Here is a 6,709-nt window from a genome sequence, read left to right on the forward strand (position 1 = left end):
TCTTTCCCTCATTCATAGAAGAAATAAATAAAATTTTTCAAAAAGTTGGATAGTGGTACATGAGTAGACAAGTAGACACGGGAGAGAGCCATAATTTGGCCCAAACACATACACAATGGGATACATGATAAATTTGGCATCCCAAAGGAACCAGTAAGAGGCGCTGACAGCAGGATGGACATCTGGAGGAGAGACAGGGTTGGCACTACACTGTAATCCCCGCCCCAGAAGTGACAAACATTTCAATGAAAATACTAAAATCGGCAGGAAAAAAAAAGAGGAAAATCTTGAGTAGAGAAAGTTTATTTATAATATAAAAACACTGAAGCTGTGAAAGAAAAACTAAAGTCCATACAAACCAAATCTTTCCACATACCTAAAACCTACCCAGTCACAGTTGAATGAATTGGGGGAAAAACAGTTTACCAATATCCAGACAAAGAGCTAATTTTCCTAACCATAAAAAGTGCCTACAAGGGGCCAGCAGGTGACATGGTGGTTAAGGGTGCTGGATTCCCACACGGCTGATGGTGGTTTGAGTCCTGGACCTGGAGGCTTTGCTTTTCTTGTCCTTCTCTTGTCAAATTAAAATATTTAAATAAATAAATAAAGTTAAAATAATTCTTTTTTTTTTTTTTTTGGAGAGGTTTTCGTTATAGGGTGCGTGCGCTCACCAGACAGACAGAGAGAGACATAGAGACAGAAAGCGAGAAATCACCCCCCAGGGGGGATGGTCACGCCACAATCCCTTCTCCTCCATTCTCCTCTCGGGATCTTGGGCACGCACGCACATGCGCCCGGCGTGAGTTCTAAGCCACCGGGTCCAGGACGCGAACCGCGGTCGACTACGTGGGAGTCCAGCGACATAGCCATTATGCCAACTGCTGGTTCCCAAAATAATTATTTAAAAAGAAAAAAGACAACTTTACCTTATAATGAAAGTAGAGAATGTCTTCAACCCTGAACAACAGACATAAAGATTCTTATCTCCCAGAGACAGGATTCTCTGAACCACATTGAACGAGGACTGGGAGACCTGACAGCTACTTCTCCAGAGCATGAACAGGTTACCGTTTTCTCTAAAGGAACTGAGAGGTCGGAGTGAGGGATATTCTGGCCTGTGAGCCCTGTTCCCCACCGGAGAAAGATAGGGGAGAAATGCGAGTTGCTGAGTCTGGGGGCACATCACCTGTCAAGATGCTGTTGGGGGTGCTATCTCTTCCTCTTTCTGAAGAAATAAATAACTTTTTTTTTTCTTAACAAAAAAATGATATCCTAGCAAAGTTACTAATGTTATCAGCAGAAGGCCAAAGGAGACTCCCCACCAGTCTTCTCCATCGGGGGTAGATGACAAAGAAGCAGAGGGAAAGAAATGCTCCAAGACTTCTTTACAAAGTTAGGAAGTCGCTCACAGGAGGGGGATGCCAAAAGTTAGGGCAAAGAAGGAATTAAAGTACGAGTTTATTTTGATATAAGACATTTCTAAAATCCAAGCGGTTTCTTTCATAGTATACATTTTCCATGAGCATTTTGAAGGGCCCTCCCATATTGAAAGGGAAGGAAAAGCCATTTTATGATATGAAAGAGCTCAGGAGACAGTGTGAGGGAAAGTGACAAATCACCCCCCGGGGGGACGGGCATGCCACAATCCCTTCTCCATTCTCCTCCCGGGATTCTGGGCACACACACACACACATGCGCACGCATGCGCCTGACCTGATTTTCAAGCCACCAGATCCAGGACTCGAACTGCATTAACCATGAGGGAACCCAGCTGCCTTAACCAGCACACCACCTGCTGGACCCTTGAATACAATTTTAAGAAAGAAAAGAAAAGCCAACAATGTGAAAATAATATTAGTCTGACAATATTACTAAAAATCTCCAAAGGGGGGATCAGTAAGTGGAGTGGTGGTTAAGGTGCTGGACTCCCATAAGACCAACCGTGTGGTTCGAGTCCTCGACCTCGAGTCCCTGCTTTCTCTCTGTGTCTCTCTCTGGTGAACACCCACACCCTGTAGCACATTTAAAATAACATTAATAAATAAAATTAAATAATTTTTTAAAAAATCTTCAAAGGGCCACAAAAACTGGGGTGCAAGGAATGAGAGAAAATATTAATATATTTTATTTTTTCCAGAAAGGTATACTGAAAGATTCAATTTTGGGCCTAGCAGGTGGTGTGGTTTAAGGTGCTGGACTCCCACATGGCCGACCACTGTTTGGGTCTCAGACCTGGCAGCTTGCTTTCCCACTTTCCCTTTCCCTCTCTCTCTGTTTCTCTCTGGTCAAATGTAAAAAGTAATAATAAATAGGTAAGTGTTGAATAAGCAGTTCATTAAAAAAAGAGAAAGACTTACTGGGAGACCTGACAGCTACTTCTCCAGAGCATGAACAGGTTACCGTTTTCTCTAAAGGAACTGAGAGGTCGGAGTGAGGGATATTCTGGCCTGTGAGCCCTGTTCCCCACCGGAGAAAGATAGGGGAGAAATGCGAGTTGCTGAGTCTGGGGGCACATCACCTGTCAAGATGCTGTTGGGGGTGCTATCTCTTCCTCTTTCTGAAGAAATAAATAACTTTTTTTTTTCTTAACAAAAAAATGATATCCTAGCAAAGTTACTAATGTTATCAGCAGAAGGCCAAAGGAGACTCCCCACCAGTCTTCTCCATCGGGGGTAGATGACAAAGAAGCAGAGGGAAAGAAATGCTCCAAGACTTCTTTACAAAGTTAGGAAGTCGCTCACAGGAGGGGGATGCCAAAAGTTAGGGCAAAGAAGGAATTAAAGTACGAGTTTATTTTGATATAAGACATTTCTAAAATCCAAGCGGTTTCTTTCATAGTATACATTTTCCATGAGCATTTTGAAGGGCCCTCCCATATTGAAAGGGAAGGAAAAGCCATTTTATGATATGAAAGAGCTCAGGAGACAGTGTGAGGGAAAGTGACAAATCACCCCCCGGGGGGACGGGCATGCCACAATCCCTTCTCCATTCTCCTCCCGGGATTCTGGGCACACACACACACACATGCGCACGCATGCGCCTGACCTGATTTTCAAGCCACCAGATCCAGGACTCGAACTGCATTAACCATGAGGGAACCCAGCTGCCTTAACCAGCACACCACCTGCTGGACCCTTGAATACAATTTTAAGAAAGAAAAGAAAAGCCAACAATGTGAAAATAATATTAGTCTGACAATATTACTAAAAATCTCCAAAGGGGGGATCAGTAAGTGGAGTGGTGGTTAAGGTGCTGGACTCCCATAAGACCAACCGTGTGGTTCGAGTCCTCGACCTCGAGTCCCTGCTTTCTCTCTGTGTCTCTCTCTGGTGAACACCCACACCCTGTAGCACATTTAAAATAACATTAATAAATAAAATTAAATAATTTTTTAAAAAATCTTCGCCACGCCACAAAAACTGGGGTGCAAGGAATGAGAGAAAATATTAATATATTTTATTTTTTCCAGTATACTGAAAGATTCAATTTTGGGCCTAGCAGGTGGTGTGGTTTAAGGTGCTGGACTCCCACATGGCCGACCACTGTTTGGGTCTCAGACCTGGCAGCTTGCTTTCCCACTTTCCCTTTCCCTCTCTCTCTGTTTCTCTCTGGTCAAATGTAAAAAGTAATAATAAATAGGTAAGTGTTGAATAAGCAGTTCATTAAAAAAAGAGAAAGACTTGTTTCTCTCTTTTTTTTTGGAGAGGTTTTTGCTATAGGGCGCATGCGCTCGCCAGAGAGACAGAGAGACAGAAAGCGAGAAATCACCCCCCAGGGGGGATGGCCACGCCGCAATCCCTTCTCCCCCATTCTCCTCTTGGGATCTTGGGCACGCACGCACATGCGCCCGGCGTGAGTTTTAAGCCACCCGGTCCGGGACGCGAACTGCGGTCGACCATGTGGGAGTCCAGCGACACAGCCATTATGCTAACTGCTGGTCCCAAGAAAGATTTATTTCTCGAACTGATAAATTGAGAAGACTGTTTAAGCAAGCTGTTTAAAGACACAGAGGTAGCTAATAAGAGAATTATGAATGGACAAGGTTATCTTCCAATAACGTAACAGGATGAGAAAAGGCAGACTATGCAGAGTAAGATCTATGAGGGGTCTTCAAAAGAGACATGGAAAATACGTATTAGGAAAAAACCTATGAATGAGTTTCCAAAAATTTTGCACTAAGATACACTCAATACCTTAATTCCGTTTTCTATGAACTTTTTGAACTCTTATAAATCTGTTTTCAGCTGAAAATAAGCAAGCGGGAATTATTTTACTTCACTCTCACCTGCGTCCTCCATCTCAAACAACGCGAGAGGATTTCAAATGTGACCCCTGTCACAAGGGACATGCGTGCACAAGTCCCTCGCGGAGATAAGACCCCTCACCTCAGCCCCTCTTTGGCTACCCACTTCCTGGGGCCCCTCCTTGCCTACGAGCTTATTTTCCTCTCCATCAACTTTGCTTTTGCCATCCCTTCCAGCCCCCACCCCCTCAAAAAAATTAGCGGGAAAATGAAATTAAAGTACAAGTTTGTTTTGGTGGAAAAAAAAACAAAACCTGAAATTCATCATAGTTTTTTCATAATATGCTTTTCCATGAACTTCTTTATTAAAAAAGAAAAAAGAAAAAAGCTAGACTCAGCCTGGAACTACCCTTTCATTAGGAACTCTTATTAAAATACCACAATTTCTTCTAATAAAAACAAACCCTAGGGTCTGACGTTAGGTTTCCTTTGTAGCTACTTCTACTGGCTACGTTCTGTGCTCATAATACATCTTCAATTACTACCTATCGAGGGGTTTTATATGCTTTTCTCATTACTTTTAATTCAGCTTGTTTAGGATACCGTCAGTCTTCTCCAGAGGAAAACGAGGAAACGAGATTGAGCAACTGGCTGGCGTCAAGGTCAAGAGCAGTACAGGGGAGAGCCCATCAGCAGGACTGCCGCCCGTGTCTGTCCGCAGAGGTGAAGCCAGAGCGATCCCGCTCACCTCCAGGGTGAGACATCGACAGACATCCCAATGGCACCCCGTCCCACTGGGCCTTGGCTGGCATGCTGACGCCCACACTGCCTTCCACCCAGCAAGGGAACACGCTCTGGAGCATCCCGTGGCTTCCAGCAGCTCCTCTCTGCTCCATCACTGCTCTCCACCCAGAGTGAGGGCATGAGTAAAACACTCGTGGTGGAGGGACCAGCCGTTAGCAAAATGGCTATGTCACTGGACTCTCACGTAGTCGACCATGGTTCGAGTCCCAGACCCAGTGGCTTAAACTCATGCCAGGTGCGTGTGTGTGCATGCCCAAGATCCCGAGAGGAGAATGGAGAAGGGATTGCGGCGTGACCATCCCCCCTGGGGGGTGATTTCTCACTTCCTGTCTCTATGTCTCTCTCTGGCTTTTTGGTGCACCCTATAGCAAAAAAACCTCTCCAAAAAAAAAGAAAGAAAGAAAGAAAAACAATCGTGGTATGTGATGAGCGACTTACAGACCATTTGGTACAATGAAAGTCCAAACATCGATATTAAGTGCCTCCTCTGTTCCAGCAATGGCACTGGACGTGACAAATACAAAACATGGAAAAGATGCCAGCCTGGCTCACGAAGATGCAGACTGGTAGGGGAGACGCCAGCACACGTCGCTCTCTTGCTGAAACGCTACCTCCCTTGGAACAAGGCCCTATGCCCCCAAGAAAGCAGTGCCGGCGATGACTGAATTACTTTACTCAGGACTCCTCTCCCCACCCTTCTCCCTCAGAAATGTACCTACACTTCTTTTTTTTTTTAAATATGGAACGTTTCACGAATTTGCGTGTCATCCTTGCGCAAGGGCCATGCTAATCTTCTCTGTATCATTCCAATTTTAGTATATGTGCTGCCGAAGCGAGCACTGTACCTACACTTCTAAGCATTATTACCTGCTAGCAGGAGGCAGGGCTCCCTGGAGAAACAGCGGATTCCAGGTGCGGAGAATGAATGAACCTGGTGAGCCTGGATGGGTATCTTATTATTATTATTATTATTATTGGAGAGGTTTTTGCTATAGGGCGTGTGCATTAGCCAGAAAGACAGAGAGACAGAGACAGAAAGTGAGAAATCGCCCCCCAGGGGGGATGGTCACCCGCAATCCCTTCTCCTCCATTCTCCTCTTGGGATCTTGGGCACGCACGCACACGCACCTGGCATGAGTTTAAGCCACCGGGTCTGGGACTCAAACTGCGGTCGACTACATGGGAGTTCAGCGACATAGCCATTACGCTAACTGCTGGTCGCTGGATGGGTATCCTGTAGTGCCCAGGAATCAAGGAGATGGCCAGAGATCAACGGGGTTGTCTTAAGTGGGCCTGGTGGTGACAGCAGCCTCCATGACGTCTGTCCCCCATATCTAATACGCTACCCGTGGGGTGAGACTTCGAGATCACATGAGCATGCTCTTCCCCGACAACCTTTTTTTTCTTTTTTTTTTTTAAAAGAGAGATTTTTGCTATAAGGCACATGCACTCCCTGGAGAGACAGAGAGACAGAAAATGAGAAATCACCTTCCCCCCACTGGGGGGCATTGCCATGCCACAATCCCTTCTCCTCCCTTCTCTTGTTGGGATTTTGGGCGTGCACACACATGTGTCCAGCATGAGTTTCAAGATTCCAGGTCTGGGCTGCGTCTGGCTCCCGCTCTCACAGCCACTGCCGTACATGGAGGTCCAGAGACC

The 6,709-nt window shown here is 45.5% G+C and overlaps 1 protein-coding gene and 1 non-coding gene across 4 annotated transcripts in view; both read right to left on the reverse strand.

Annotated features, from left to right (window-relative positions):
- Positions 1–6,709, reverse strand: part of SPECC1 (sperm antigen with calponin homology and coiled-coil domains 1) — a 362,600-nt gene that overhangs the window by 338,755 nt on the left and 17,136 nt on the right. The window lies entirely within an intron of this gene.
- LOC114008672 (U6 spliceosomal RNA) lies at positions 5,784–5,890 on the reverse strand. The gene has a single exon (XR_003550188.1). It is a non-coding gene; the product is annotated as a U6 spliceosomal RNA (small nuclear RNA).

This window comes from Tupaia chinensis, unplaced genomic scaffold (assembly GCF_000334495.1).
Source record: "Tupaia chinensis unplaced genomic scaffold, TupChi_1.0 Scaffold000365_1, whole genome shotgun sequence".
Taxonomy (NCBI): domain Eukaryota; kingdom Metazoa; phylum Chordata; class Mammalia; order Scandentia; family Tupaiidae; genus Tupaia; species Tupaia belangeri.